At 51.2% G+C, this 16,482-nt stretch overlaps 1 protein-coding gene across 2 annotated transcripts in view; it reads left to right on the top strand.

The window, feature by feature from the left end:
- Positions 1-254: 254 nt before the first annotated feature.
- arap3 (ArfGAP with RhoGAP domain, ankyrin repeat and PH domain 3) overlaps positions 255-16,482 on the top strand; it is a 386,207-nt gene continuing 369,979 nt past the window's right edge. For both annotated transcript variants that reach the window (XM_038796362.1, XM_038796359.1), the window contains exon 1: positions 255-548. The gene's annotated coding sequence lies outside the window, so the exon portion shown is untranslated. The remainder of the gene's footprint in view (positions 549-16,482) is intronic.

Here is a 16,482-nt window from a genome sequence, read left to right on the forward strand (position 1 = left end):
ACAAAATGGTCAGAACAGTTCTTTGGTCGGTTTTTCTTCCCCAAGGATCTTCACGTTACATAGTTCCTGATGCAGAAACTGTGGTTTATGGTGGGTCATTCAGACTGAAAGAGGTTTTGTGCCTTGGCTCATTATCGACTCTGTGATCCTCTAAACACTTGTCACCTCCCACTGGCCCCAAAGTGGGATCAAACTTGAGATCCGATGCCTGTTCCTGTCAGCCCGGATCCAGTTTGTCTTTTTTGTGGGGACCATGAACTGGATTCAGTTTGAATTTTAAGTCGTCTTTGGAGCAAGGAGATGAATTTGGGGCTTTCCCCTTCCACTTCGGAGAAAGGAACACATTTTTTTAAACGGAGCACCCTGTCACTATTGTAGGAGCCTTTGTACCAGGAAGTCATAGATTACCAGCATGATATTGCAGTTGATGTCGTGACTGAGGTAAACGACTTGTTTTCTGTGAGGAAGGCTGCATTGCCTTAATGCTGCGCTCAATGGAGGACTGTACTGTCTCCAGGAGAAGCTGTCAGCAGCCAAGGGGATCAGAGGTAAGGGATTTCCTTACGCACACATTCCCACACAAATGTATCCTGCAACAAAGTTTATATTTGGAAAGTGCAGCAGGATAACATCAAAGTTTAATCTTCTGATGACTGAACTTCCATGTTTTGTCAGGCTGATTTAACCAGAATGGTGTGTTTGATAGTGTATTAAAAACTTCAGTCAGTAAACTGAGAATTAAAATATTGTGATTGTGGAATTTAGAATTGACAAGTACAAGTTCAGACCAGATCCACTTTATTGCAAAGTTTTAATTTAATGTTTCAATGGTTGAGTGTAGAGGGTGTTAGCTATGTGGAGAGGCTGAATAGACTCGGACTGTTTTCATTAGAAAGACGGAGGTTGAGGGGTGACCTGATGAGGTCTACAATATTCTGAGGGGCATGGACAGAGTGAATGGGCAGGCATTCTTTCCCAGGGTGGAGGGGTCAGTCACCAGGGGGCATAGGTTTAAGGTCCGTGGGGCAAAGTTTAGAGGAGATGTGTGAGGCAGGGTTTTTACACAGAGGGTGGTGAGTGCCTGGAACACGTTGCCAGGGGAAGCTGTGGAAGCAGATACATTAACGCCGTTCAAAAGGCATCTTGACAAACACATGGATAGGATGGGTATAGAGGGATACAGCACAAGGAAGGGCTGAGGGTTTTGCCCAAGGGTGGTATCATGACCAGTACAGGCTTGGAGGGCCGAAGGGCCTGTTCCTGTGCTTTATTGTTCTTTGTTCTTTATATGTAGCTAAAGGACATCCTGTCATTAATAACTAGAATGTAATTAGCATTTACCAATACAAGTGCTGTACCAAAAGTGAAATGGCTTTTGTTAAATAACTAAATGCTTTTGCTGAAAGAAGCCTCCAGCGGAATCCTCCGGACCACCGGCTCTGTACCCACGCCCGCCGATTCCCGACGGTGTGGGGTGGTCACAATGGGACCTGCTGTGGGGGCGTTCCGGGAAATGGAGCTGGGACAGAGAATCTCGCTGTGGGGGGGGCGAGGGGGGAGAAACGAGGCTGCCGGGACGGAGAATCCCATCTCCCATTTATTCCTGTAATGCTTGTCTGGAGAGTTTGGTAACTTGGTGTGAGTGAAAGCCTCTGTTGACCATGGATTTAATCTCTGACAGAGCATCGAGGAAATAAACTCATTATGTTTTGAAGGCATCATTCAGCTGCAGAGTGGCCAGTGGGTTGTTGCCTGCTACAGAATCCTGATCATTCCTGTCAAGTGTAGGGTCTGTTTCAAGTTCCTAGTTTGAAATAAAGGCAGCAAGCACAAGGGAAGAAGCTGTAAAACAGTAATAACCAGTAACTGGAGGCACACTGAACTTCTGCATATAGTCAGTAGCCTTGTGTGGAATACAGCATATACAGTTACTGCCCATTGGATGTTCCTGCGCTTCACAGAATTGTTAAGATTCAGAAGGAGGCCATTCGAGTTGTACTAGCCCTCTTACTGGAAGGAAGCATCAACACAGTAGCACAGTGGTTACCACAGTTGCTTCACAGCACCAGGGTCCCAGGTTCGATTCCCGGCTTGGATCACTGTGTCCACCACGCTCTCAGACAGAACATTCCAGATCCTAACCACTCGCTGTGTGATAAAGGTTTCTTCCTGTCTCCGTTGCTTATTCTACCAATCACCTTAAATCTGCGTCCTCTTGTTTTCAACCCCTCCACCAAAGGGAACAGTTTCTCCCTTTCCACTCTGTCCACACCACTAATGATTTTGAATATTTCTATCAAATCTCCTCTCGGTGTTCTCGTTTCCAAGGAAACCAGTCCCAACTTCTTCAGCATCTCTTCAAAACTGAATTCCTCTCCCCTAGAACCACCCTCATGACTTTCTGCACTCTTTTTCCTAATCTTGGCCTCCCACAACGGACACAAGTTGGTCTTCACAGCTCCTTATTAATAATGCCTTGGAAGATGTTAATGTTGGTGAAGGAGCAGTAAGGAGCTACTTTGTTGATTTTCCCCAGGCTGCCGATATCTGTGATTGCCTCATTACCAACTTCCTGTTGAATACTTCACAATGCTGTGAGGGCATTGTGGAATCTTTACAGTGCAGGAGGCCATTTGGCCCATCGAGTCTACATCACCCCTCCGATAGAGCACACAGCCGGAAAGGTGCAAAATAAATGCCAGTTAAGATTTGGTATTTTATCATAGTCACAACACTTGAGAAGAAAATAAGAGGGAGACACCAGAGTCAACTTGTAGCCACTCTGTGGATTTAACTAGTCATATTAACTAGTTTAATTAGTCATACTGTTTCTGGTCTGATTTGCTTTAGTTTTTGGGGAGAACAGTGATATCCGGAGATTTTCACCTGTTTTTTTTGTTGTCACAGCTTCTGTATTATTGGGCAACTTTCAGTTCAATTTTAATCCTTCACATGTCAGTGACCAGACAATGGTTTGTGTTGTCAAGGTCACAGGTTAACTTGGTCAACAGGAAATCCTTTGCTCAATGGCTCTGAGCCCATTGAATCCCTTTGTTCAGTGAAAGCAAAGGAGATTGAAACATTCAGTGGAATAAGTCAACAGGAGGGGGTGCCGAGGGAGGGGGTGCTGAGGGGGGGAATGCCGAGGGGGGATGCCGAGGGAGGGGGGGAATGCCGAGGGGGGGGGGTGCTGAGGGGGGGAATGCCGAGGGGGGATGCCGAGGGGGGATGCTGAGGGAGGGGGGGAATGCCGAGGGGGATGCCGAGGGAGGGGGGGAATGCCGAGGGGGGATGCCGAGAGAGGGGGTATGCCGAGGGGGATGCCGAGGGAGGGGGGGAATGCCGAGGGGGGATGCCGAGAGAGGGGGTATGCCGAGGGGGGATGCCGAGGGAGGGGGGGAATGCCGAGGGGGGATGCCGAGAGAGGGGGTATGCCGAGGGGGGATGCCGAGGGAGGGGGGGAATGCCGAGGGGGGATGCCGAGGGAGGGGGGGAATGCCGAGGGGGGGGGTGCTGAGGGGGGGAATGCCGAGGGGGGATGCCGAGGGGGGATGCCGAGGGAGGGGGGGAATGCCGAGGGGGGATGCCAAGGGAGGGGGGGAATGCCGAGGGGGGATGCCGAGAGAGGGGGTATGCCGAGGGGGATGCCGAGGGGAGGGGGGGAATGCCGAGGGGGGATGCCGAGAGAGGGGGTATGCCGAGGGGGATGCCGAGGGAGGGGGTATGCCGAGGGGGGATGCCGAGAGAGGGGGTATGCCGAGGGGGGATGCCGAGGGAGGGGGTGCCGAGGGAGGGGGTGCCGAGGGGGGGGGGGGGGGTGCCGAGAGGGGGGGGGGGTGCCGGGGTGGGGGGGGGGGGGGCGAGGGTGAGTGCGATGCAGGAGGAGGTTAATCTGTTTTTCAAGCCCACCCTGCCATTATTTGAGATCATGGTTGATCTACATTACCATCATTTTCCTGCACTATCTGTGTCGCTGGATGGTTTTAATATGTAGAAATTTAGCGATCTCAATCCTGAACATGCTCAGTGACTAAACCCCCACAGGGCTCTGCAGAGAGAAATCCTAATGTTCATCACCCTTTGAACGAAGAAATTCCGCCTCATCTCCATCCTCAATTGTCTGTCCCTGACTTTGAGACTGTGTCCCCGACTCCAGACCCCTTAGTTAGGGGGAGACATCCTCCATCTACGTTGCCCCCGACTCCAGACCCCTCAGTTAGGGGGAGACATCCTCCATCTACGTTGCCCCCGACTCCAGACCCCTCAGTTAGGGGGAGACATCCTCCATCTACGTTGCCCCCGACTCCAGACCCCTCAGTTAGGGGGAGACATCCTCCATCTACGCTGTTGAGCCCTGTAAGAATTTTGTAGATTTGAACGAGATCACCACTGATTCGCCTAAACTGCAGAGAATTAAGGCCCAGTCTATTTAATCTTTCCTCACAGGACAATCCCTCGATGCCAAGAATTAATTTAGTGAGCCTCCATTGCACTCCCTCCGTGGCAATTTGATGTTTTGTTCGCTAAGGAAAGCTATAACGACACACAATACCCCTGGTGCATCCACCAAGATTCTGTAAGATAGCATTACTCCCATACTCAAATCCTGTTGTGATAAAACCCAATAGGGAGGTGATGAAGGGGTTAGTGATGAGAGAGTCAGTGACGAGGGAGGGGGTGAGTGATGAAAGGGTATGCTTGTGAGATTTGGTGAGTTTAGGAAGCAGCTGTATCCTTGTTTTGTTACAATGGAAGCAACTCGGGACGTTCTGTCTGGGAAGTGAGAGATTGGATGAGATAAGTAACGATATAAATAACAAGTTTGGAATATTTTCTGGTTCTGGCTGCAGTCCAGTTTTTGGGAATCATAGCTACCTGCTTCTTCACACAGCATAGCAACATAGAGAATAGGAGCAGGAGGAGGCCATTCAGCCCTTCGAGCCTGCTCCACCATTTATTACGATCATGGCTGATCCTTTACCCTCACACCATGCTGCTGTTCTCTCCCCATAACACTTGAAATATTCTGTTTCTCTGAATAACCTGGATGAGTATTTGGCACCTCTTCACATTTGAGGCTATGGGCCAAGTGCTGGTTAATGGGAGTAGGGGGGCAGGTCAGGTGTCTTTCATGCGTCGGAACAGATTTGATGGGCCGAAGGGTCTCTTCTGCATTGGAGTATTCTGGGATTCTGGGATTCCGAGATTCTGGGATTCTGGGATTCCGAGATTCTGAGATTCTGGGATTCTGGGATTCCGAGATTCTGAGATTCTGTGTTTCTGTGATTCTGAGATTCTGGGATTCTGAGATTTAGGGATTCTGTGATTCTGAGATTCTGTGATTCTGAGATTCTGAGGGCGAGATTCTCCGCAAATGCGGAGAGTCGTAAAGGCTGCCGTGAAACTGGCCGTGTTTCACGGCAGCCTTCACGCCCATTCCCGGGACCCGATTCTCCCCCCCCCCCCCAATCGGGGCTAGGAGCGGGATCCCGGGAATCACGACGTCGCGGCCTTAACAACGGTCGTTAAGGCCACGTGCCAAGATGACGTGTGGCCGGCTCCAACCCGTGCATGCGCGGTTCCGCATTTCTCCACCGCCGCCCGACAAGATGTGGCGGCTTGATCTTGTCGGGCGGCGGAGGGGAAATAGTGCGTCCCTTTTGGACGCAGGCCCGACGATCGGTGGGCGCCCGAACGAGCATTTGGCTCTGTTGAGTCAAGGGCCTGTTCCTGTGCTGTAATTTTCTTTGTTCTTTGTTCAAAATGATGTCGTCTAACTGGGTTTGGAAGTTGGCATCTGGCAAGACCGATGCCTCAGCGGGCGACATGGTGGGAACCCGCTGCACAAGATTCAGGATTTTGCAGGCCTGAGCACTGAGCAAGGAAGCTTTGTTGGACCCGACAATTTCAAAACGTAGGGTGGCTTTTGAAGAACAATGGGATACCACAAGCTGGCATGAGCCACTGGCAGCGATGGTATTGCCATTGTAGTTGAGAAGCTGGCAGGCTGGTGGAAGAATGCTCGGCTTGACGTGGATCTCATCCAAGTCAGACTTGGAAATGAGGTTTGCTGAAGCGCCGGTGTCCAGCCTGAATCGGATGCGAGCCTTGTTGACCGTAAGGGTGGCACACACTCGTCGTCCGGATCAATGCTCATCACTGGGAGTTGTTTCACCTTTTTGGCGGAAGGCAGCGTATGCTCGGTGATGATACCCACCCGGAATGGGGATGTGAGATCCTCGGTGTCAGGATCTGGAACCATGTCGGAGTCGGAGTCTGCGACGGGTTGCTGTACTGACCGGACGTTCCTGCGCTGTGGCTGGGATCGCTGTGTGTTGGGCAGTTGAGCAGATCTGCACAGGACTGCGTCGTGGCCAAACTTGCCACACTGGAGACAGCGTCGAGATTTCACGGGACATTGCCGCTTTAAGTGGGCGGAGCCACAGTTGTTGCACGTCATGGCGCCGACGTCAGGACGCTCCGTGCGCCACCGCGCATGCGTGGTGCGGTCAAACGATGTGCGCACCTGCGCAGTTTGGTCGTCGGCCTCGCCGTCCCCTCGGTCATTGCGCGCATGCGCAGGAGCCCGGGAAAAGTGCGCAAAATGGCCGCCCTCATCCAGACTCAGGCCTTGGAGCTGTTTTACGGCCTGCACCCGCTCCACATCGTGGGGGCTTTGCCGCACCGTCTCTGCCGCCTTGATATGGGAGTACCGGTTATTAGCGTGCTCATGGAGGACGCAGGTCTCCATGGCGATGGCGAAGGTGAGCTGCTTCACTTTAAGGAGCTGCTGGCGAAGGGGATCGGAGTCGACCCCGAAAACGATCTGGTCGCGGATCATAGAGTCGAAAGTGGAGACGTAGTTGCAGGACTGCGCGAGGATACGGAGATGGGTTAAGAAGGACTGAAAAGGTTCCTCCTTACTCTGAAGCCTCTGTTGGAAGACATAGCGTTCAAAACTCTCGTTGACTTCGATGTCACAGTGGCTGTCGAACTTCAGCAGGAATGTTTTGAACATTGTCTTGTCCTCACCTTCAGCAAAGGCCCCTACAGCTCTCTTGACTCCTAGCTAACTTGTAACTCTTAAACGACCTAACTGAACCATCACGTCTCATCTTCACATAAACCTCCTTCTTCCTCTTGACAAGTGTTTCAACTGCTTTAGTAACCCATGGTTCCCTCACTCGACCACTTCCTCCCTGTCTAACAGGTACATACTTATCAAGGACATGCAGTAGATGTTCCTTGAACATGCTCCACATTTCCATTGTGTCCATCCCCTGCAGTTTTCCTCTCCAGCCGATGCATCCTAAGTCTTGCCTCATCGCATCATAATTGCCTTTCCCCCAGATATAACTCTTGCCCTGCGGTATATACCTATCCCTTTCCATCGCTAAAGTAAACGTAATCGAATTGTGGTCACTATCACCAAAATGCTCACCTACCTCCAAATCTAACACCTGTCCTGGTTCATTACCCAGTACCAAATCCAATACGGCCTCGCCTCTTGTTGGCCTATCTACACACTGTATCAGGAAACCCTCCTGCACACATTGGACAAAAACGGATCATCTAAAGTACTCGAACTATAGTGTATCCAGTCAATATTTGGAAAGTTAAAGTCCCCCATAACAACTACCCTGTTATTTTCACTCCTATCCAGAATCATCTTTGCAATCCTTTCCTCTACATCTCTGGAACTTTTCGGAGGCCTATAGAAAAGCCCTAACAGGGTGACCTCTCCTTTCCTGTTTCTTAACTCAGCCAATACTACCTCAGTATTCGAGTCCTCATCAAATGTCCTCTCAGCCACCGTAATACTGCCCTTGACTAACAATGCCACCCCTTCCCCTCTCTTACCACCTTCCCTGAACTTACTGAAATATCTAAACCCCGGCACCTGCAACAGGCATTCCTCGTCCTGCTCTATCCATGTCTCCGAAATGGCCACACCATCGAAATCCCAGGTACTAACCCATGCTGCAAGCTCACCCACCTTATTCCGGATGCTTCTGGCATTGAAGTAGACGCACTTTGGACCACCTTCCTTCCTGCCGGTACACTCCTGCAACTTTGAAACCTTACTCATGACCTCACTACTCTCAGCTTCTTGTGTACTGGAGCTACAATTCAGGTTCCCAATCCCCTGCTGAACTAGTTTAAACCCTCCTGAAGAGCATTAGCAAACCTCCCCTGCAGGATATTGGTACCCCTCTGGTCCAGGTGTAGACCATCCCGTTTGTAGAGGTCCCACCTACCCCAGAATGAGCCCCAATTGTCCAGGAATCTGAAACCCTCCCTCCTGCACCATCCCTGTAGCCACGTGTTCAACTGCTCTCTCTCCCACTTCCTCGTCTCACTAGCACGTGGCACGGGTAACAACCCAGAGATAATAACTCTGTTTGTTCTAGCTCTAAGTTTCCACCCTAGCTCCCTGAATTCCTGCCTTACATCCCTATCCCTTTTCCTACCTATGTCATTGGTACCTATGTGGACCACGACTTGGGGCTGCTCCCCCTCCCCCTTAAGGATCCCGAAAACACGATCTGAGACATCACGAACCCTGGCACCTGGGAGGCAACACACCAACCGTGAGTCTCTTTCGTTCCCACAGAACCTCCTGTCTGTTCCTCTAACAATTGAGTCCCCAATTACTAATGTTCTAATCCTTTCCCCCTTCCCTTCTGAGCAACAGGGACAGACTCTGTGCCAGAGACCTGTACCCCATGGCTGACCCCTGGTAAGTCGCCCCCCATCCCTCACCTCAAACATTCTGCAGGAGGAGCATTGTACTGCCTTCCCTGGCATCCCTCTAGATTAATAAAAACAAGAAAAAGAAAGGAAGAGCTTCCCTGATATTCCCTCAAACCCTGCTCCCGCTGAAAGGTAAGCAAATTTAAAGGCACTCACTCACCTTCACGACAGGCCCCTGCTGCCGCTTCCTAACGACCGTTGTTTTTTTTTTGCTTAGAGGAGGAGGTGGGGGGGGGGGGGAACACTGAGGAAGGGTTTTGGGTTTAACTGTCACTTGACAACAGCCCCTCCACAAACCACCTTCAAATTAGGCTGACCGCACTGCACGTATGCAAATTTCCCCGGAACAGCCAATCAGTAGCTCTGCTGCCCTCTGCTGGATGCTTGCCTTCACTTGAACTCCTCGGGTCTCTTTCGCAGGTACACCTTCAAATTAGGCTGACCGCACTGCACGTATGCAAATTCCCCAGAACAGCCAATCATTAGCTCTGCTCTGCTGCCCTCTGCTGGATCCTTGCCTTCACTCGGACTCCTCAGGTCTCTTTCGCAGGGACTGCTGTACCATTTCTACATGCATCAGTTATTTCTTTGTTTATTGCCTGCCCCACCATAATGTTACTATTTGGTGGCCGATAGACTACTCCTATCAGTGACTTTTTCGCCTTACTATTCTTGATTTCCACCCAAATGGATTCAACCTTATCCTCCATAGCACCGATATCATCCCTTACTATTGCCCGGATGTCATCCTTAAATAACAGAGCTACACCACCTCCCTTACCATCTACTCTGTCCTTCCGAATAGTTTGATACCCTCGGATATTTAACTCTCAGTCGTGACCATCCTTTAACCATGTTTCAGTAATGGCCACTAAATCATAGTCATACACGGTGATTTGCGCCATCAACTCATTTACTTTATTCCGAATACTATGAGCATTGAGGTAAAGTACACTTATGTTGGTTATTTTACCTCTGTTTTGAATCTTAACATCTCCAGTTTTACTCCTTTTAGTATTACTGGGCCTATTCACTGAGCTCCCCTCAGTCACTGTACCTTGTACTGTCGCCCGTTTAGATTTCTGACTATGTCTTCTCTGCCTTGCACTTTCCTCCTTACTTCCTTTTGCTTCTGTCCCTGTTTTACTACCTTCCAACTTCATGCATCGGTTCCCATCCCCCTGCCACATTAGTTTAAACCCTCCCCAACAGCTCTAGAAAACACCCCCCCTAGGACATCGGTTCCAGTCCTGCCCAGGTGCAGACCATCCAGTTTGTACTGGTCCCACCTCCCCCAGAACCGGTCCCAATGCCCCAGGAATTTGAATCCCTCCCTCTTGCACCATCTCTCGAGCCACGCATTCATCCTATCTAGCCTGACATTCCTACTCTGACTAGCTCGTGGCACTGGTAGCAATCCTGAGATTACTTCCTTTGAAGTCCTACTTTTTAGTTTAACTCCTGACTCCCTGAATTCAGCTTGTAGGACCTCATCCCGTTTTTTTACCTATATCGTTGGTGCCTATGTGCACCACGACAGCTGGCTGTTCACCCCCCCCCCCCCCAGAATGTCCTGCAGCCGCTCCGAGACATCCTTGACCCTTGCACCAGGGAGGCAACATACCATCCTGGAGTCTCGATTGCGTCCACAGAACCGCCTGTCTATTCCCCTTACAATCGAGTCCCCTATCACTATAGCCCTGCCATTTTTCTTCCTGCTCTGCTGTGCAGCAGAGACAGCCACGGTGCCATGAACCTGGCTGCTGCTGCCTTCCCCTGGTGAGCCATCTTCCTCAACAGTATCCAAAGCGGTATATCTGTTTTGCAGGGAGATGACCGCAGGGGACACCTGCACTGCCTTCCTACTCTTGCTCTGTCTTTTGGTCACCCATTTTCTATCTCCCTCATTAACTTTCACCTGTGGTGTGACCAACTCGCTAAACGTGCTATCCACGACATCCTCAGCATCGCGGATGCTCCAAAGTGAGTCCATCCGCAGCTCCAGAGCCGTCAAGCAGTCTAACAGGAGCTCCAACTGGGCACACCTTGCACGTGAAAGAGCCAGAGACAGTGGACGTGTCCCTGAGCTCCCACATCGCACATGAGGAGCATGGAGATAGATTCCTTACCACTGACGGGAGACTCATTGCTCTGTCACTCCCTGATTTATCTCTGCCACCCTTCTTGAAAAGAGGAACAACATTGGCTGTTCTCCGGTCCTTTGGAACTTCCCCCGAATTTCATAGAATTTTCATAGAATTTACAGTGCAGAAATTAAAAACTTGAGTCAGAGCCCCTGCAAGTTCCTGCCTGACCTCCCACAGCAGCCTGGGACATAATTAATCCGGGCCTGGGGATTTGTCTATTTTAACAAAGCCTCCAATACCTTCTCACTTCCTTTGTCGGACTGTGGGGTGGGGGAGCGTAGGGCAGCAGGTGGTGGGAGTGAAGGCAGGCCCTCTGTGAAAATTAACGGCTTCACGCATATCAGGTGCAACGTGTTTTAATCGTGAACATTTGTCATTTCCATTCCCTCGAGCTACAGACAGCGCCCCCCACCAGTGAAAAGTGGGATTAGCGCAGATTTAGTGTTGTTCTGTCTGTGCAGACTTGTTGGGCTGAAGGGCCTGTTCTTTATGGCTCTATGATTCCACCATTTACACTTTGCCAATCCTGATTCCTGGTGGGCAGCACGGTTGTACAGTGGTTAGCACTGTTGCTTCACACAGGGAGAGATTGTTGTCTCTGCACCACTCCACTAGGTTCTCTAATTCCCTCCTGTATTCTGACTCGTCGTTATTTGAGATCCGGCCCAAGATTGTGTCGTCAGCAACTTGTAGATGGAGTTGGAGCCAAGCTTTGCCGCGCAGTCGTGTGTGTACAGGGAGTATAGTAGGGGGCTAAGTACGCAGCCTTGCGGGGCCCCGGTATTGAGGACTGTCGTGGAGGCGAGGTTGTTGTTTATCATTACTGCTGTGGGTCAGGAAGTCGAGGATCCAGTTGCAGAGGGAGGAGCCGAGCCCTAGGGTTTGGAGTTTGAAAGGATATTAGTCCATATTAAGTAATAAATGCTTTGTGTTGTTACACAGCAATGGAGGTAGGGTGGAGAGAGGGGATTTGTTGTAATATAGTTTCTGACACCCCAAAGTGGGACGATGGTTTATTGTTCAATCGCACCCGTCATTTCTGACATTCCAACAGTGACTGCACCTCATGAAAAAACCGTCATTAGAAAAAGCAGTGCAAAGTCCTGAGGTCATAGAAATGAACGTTTTTCAGTGGTTAGAGGAAGTAGCAGACGATGGTCCGGACCCTCAGTTCCTGATATTACATCATTAACCTGTATAATCAGGAAACAACAAACTGTGGCCTTCTAACTCTCCAGCCAATGCTCTCGAAAAATGTCATCTGACCAGCGGCTTCCAGCTCTAGCTGGAAGTATTGCTGGAGGTTTTATCATGTGAATTCCTGGCACTCCCCACTTCCGGCCAGAATAGCCACATGCCATGACCAGAAGACATAGAAACAGAGGTAGGCCATTCGGCCCATCGAGTCTGCTCCACCATTCAATGGGATCATGTCTGATCTGATGTGATAATCTTCAACTCCACTTTCCAACCATATCCCCATAACCCTCGAAACCCTTACGGATTAACAATCTGTCTCTCTCGGCCTTGAACATACTTGACAACCCGGCCTCTACAGCTCTCTGCGGTAAAGACCCGGCCTCTCTAGCTCTCTGCGGTAAAGACCCGGCCCCTACAGCTCTCTGCGGTAACGGCCCGGCCCCTACAGCTCTCTGCGGTAACGGCCCGGCCCCTACAGCTCTCTGCGGTAACGGCCCGGCCCCTACAGCTCTCTGCGGTAACGACCCAGCCCCTACAGCTCTCTGCGGTAACGACCCAGCCCCTACAGCTCTCTGTGGTAACGACCCAGCCCCTACAGCTCTCTGTGGTAAAGACCCAGCCTCTACAGCTCTCTGCGGTAACGGCCCAGCCTCTAGAGCTCTCTGCGGTAACGACCCGGCCTCTACAGCTCTCTGCGGTAACGGCCCGGCCTCTACAGCTCTCTGCGGTAACGGCCCAGCCCCTACAGCTCTCTGCAGTAACGACCCGGCCCCTACAGCTCTCTGCGGTAACGGCCCAGCCCCTACAGCTCTCTGCGGTAACGGCCCGGCCCCTACAGCTCTCTGCGGTAACGACCCGGCCCCTACAGCTCTCTGCGGTAACGGCCTGGCCTCTACAGCTCTCTGCGGTAACGACCCGGCCTCTACAGCTCTCTGTGGTAACGACCCGGCCTCTACAGCTCTCTGCGGTAACGGCCCAGCCCCTACAGCTCTCTGCGGTAACGGCCCAGCCTCTACAGCTCTCTGCGGTAACGGCCCGGCCCCTACAGCTCTCTGCGGTAACGGCCCGGCCCCTACAGCTCTCTGCGGTAACGACCCGGCCCCTACAGCTCTCTGCGGTAACGGCCCGGCCTCTACAGCTCTCTGCGGTAACGGCCCGGCCTGTACAGCTCTCTGCGGTAACGGCCCGGCCCCTACAGCTCTCTGCGGTAACGGCCCGGCCTCTACAGCTCTCTGCGGTAACGGCCCGGCCCCTACAGCTCTCTGCGGTAACGACCCGGCCTCTACAGCTCTCTGCGGTAACGGCCCGGCCCCTACAGCTCTCTGCGGTAACGGCCCGGCCTCTACAGCTCTCTGCGGGAACGGCCCGGCCCCTACAGCTCTCTGCGGTAACGGCCCGGCCCCTACAGCTCTCTGCGGTAACGGCCCGGCCCCTACAGCTCTCTGCGGTAACGGCCCGGCTACAGCTCTCTGCGGTAACGGCCCGGCCCCTACAGCTCTCTGCGGTAACGACCCGGCCCCTACAGCTCTCTGCGGTAACGGCCCAGCCCCTACAGCTCTCTGCGGTAACGGCCCGGCCCCTACAGCTCTCTGCGGTAACGGCCCGGCCCCTACAGCTCTCTGCGGTAACGGCCCGGCCCCTACAGCTCTCTGCGGTAACAGCCCGGCCCCTACAGCTCTCTGCGGTAACGGCCTGGCCCCTACAGCTCTCTGCGGTAACGGCCCGGCCTCTACAGCTCTCTGCGGTAACGGCCCGGCCCCTACAGCTCTCTGCGGTAACGGCCCGGCCTCTACAGCTCTCTGCGGTAACGGCCCGGCCCCTACAGCTCTCTGCGGTAACGGCCCGGCCCCTACAGCTCTCTGCGATAAAGAATTCCACAGATTCACTCCCCTCTGGGAGACAAAATTTCTCCTCATCTTTGTCTTAAATGGGTGACCCCCCACTCTGAGAATGTCCTTGTTATTCTACCTTCTCTATCAAACAGACTCTCAGTTTCTTTTCTTTCACAGGGTATGGGTGTCGCTGGATCGGCCAGCATTTATTACCCATCCCTAATTTCCCTTAACAAGGTGGTGGTGAGCTGCCTTCTTGAACCAATGAGTTCCAGGTACATCCACTGTGCTGTTAGGGAGGGAGCTCCAGGATTTTGTCCCAGTGACAGTGAAAGAACAGGAATATATTTCCAAGTCAGGATAGTGAGTGACTGGAGGGCAAATTGTCATTGGCTGCTGTCCTTGTCGTTCGAGGTAGTAGAGGTTGTGGGTTTGGAAGGTGCTGTGGGAGGAGTTTGATGAGTTGCTGCAGTGAATCTTGTCGAATGTACACACGGGTGCAACTGTGCATTGATGGTGGAGGGAGTGAATGTTGAAAGTACGAATCAAGCGGGGTTGCTTTGTCCTGGATGGTGTTGAGCTTTGTTGAGTGTTGTTGGAGCCGCGCTTATCCAGGCAAGTGGAGAGCATTCCATCACCTTGTGGACAGGCTTTGGGGAGTCAGGAGGTGAGTTACACTGTGCGGAATTCCCAGCCTCTGACCTGCTCTTCAAGCCACAGTGTTAAACTGGCTGTAAAAGCTGTGAAGAGAAAAAGGTTGGTGAAAACAAAGGTAGGTCCCTCATAGTCAGAAACAGGGGAATGTATAATCGGGACAAAGAAACGGCTGACCAACTAAATACAAACTTTGGTTCTGTCTTTACAAATGAGGACACAAATGACATCCCAGAAATGTTGGGGGACGCAGGGTTCAGTGAGAGGGAGGAACTATTAGGAGAGAAATGGTGCTGGGGAAATTGATGGGATTGAAGACTGATAAATCCCCAGGGCCTGAGAATCTACATCCCGGAGGATTTCAGCAAGTGACTCTTAAAATACTGAATGCCTTGGTGGCCATCTTCCAGGAACAGTTCCTGCAGATTAGAGACTGGTTAATATAACTCCGCTATTTAAAAAGGGAGACAGAGAGAAAACAGGGAAAATTCTAGAATCCATCATCAATGATTTTCTAGCAGAGCACTCAGAAAGCAGTGGCAGGATCAGACAGAGTCAGCATGGATTTATGAAAAGCTGCTTGATAAATCTACAGGAATTCTTTGGGGGTGTAACTAGTAGAATTACATAAATAATAGAACATAGAACATAGAACATAGAACATAGAACATAGAACATAGAACGATACAGCGCAGTACAGGCCCTTCGGCCCACGATGTTGCACCGACATGGGAAGTCAAATGCTAAAGGCCATCTAACCTACACTATGCCCTTATCATCCATATGCTTATCCAATAAACTTTTAAATGCCCTCAATGTTGGCGTGTTCACTACTGTTGCAGGTAGGGCATTCCACGGCCTCACCACTCTCTGCGTAAAAAACCCACCTCTGACCTCTGTCCTATATCTATTACCCCTCAATTTAAGGCTATGTCCCCTCGTGCTAGCCACCTCCATCCGCGGGAGAAGGCTCTCACTGTCCACCCTATCTAACCCTCTGATCATTTTGTATGCCTCTATTAAGTCACATCTTAACCTTCTCTCTAACGAGAACAACCTCAAGTCCATCAGCCTTTCCTCATAAGATTTTCCCTCCATACCAGGCAACATCCTGGTAAATCTCCTCTGCACCCGTTCCAAAGCTTCCACGTCCTTCCTATAATGAGGCGACCAAAACTGTACGCAATACTCCAAATGCGGACGTACCAGAGTTTTGTACAGCTGCAACATGACCTCATGGTCCGGAACTCAATCCCTCTAACAATAACAGCCAACACACCATCGGCCTTCTTCACAACCCTATCAACCTGGGTGGCAACTTTCAGGGATCTATGTACATGGACACCGAGATCCCTCTGCTCATCCACACTGCCAAGAATTTTACCATTAGCCAAATATTCCGCATTCCTGTTTTTCTTTCCAAAGTGAATCACCTCACACTTCTCTACATTAAACTCCATTTGCCACCTCTCAGCCCAGCTCTGCAGCTTATCTATGTCCCTCTGTAACCTGCAACATCCTTCCACACTGTCTACAACTCCACTGACTTTAGTGTCGTCTGCAAATTTACTCACCCAACCTTCTGTGCCCTCCTCTAGGTCCTTTATAAAAATGACAAACAGCAACGGACCCAGAACAGATCCTTGTGGTACGCCACTCATAACTGAACTCCATTCTGAACATTTCCCATCAACCACCACCCTCTGTCTTCTTTCAACTAGCCAATTTCTGATCCACATCTCTAAATCACCCTCAATCCCCAGCCTCCGTATTTTCTGCAATAGCCGACCGTGGGGAACCTTATCAAACGCTTTACTGAAATCCATATACACCACGTCAACTGCTCTACCCTCGTCTACCCGTTCAGTTACCTTCTCAAAGAATTCGATAAGGTT

This window comes from Scyliorhinus canicula, chromosome 4 (genome assembly GCF_902713615.1).
Source record: "Scyliorhinus canicula chromosome 4, sScyCan1.1, whole genome shotgun sequence".
Lineage (NCBI taxonomy): Eukaryota > Metazoa > Chordata > Chondrichthyes > Carcharhiniformes > Scyliorhinidae > Scyliorhinus > Scyliorhinus canicula.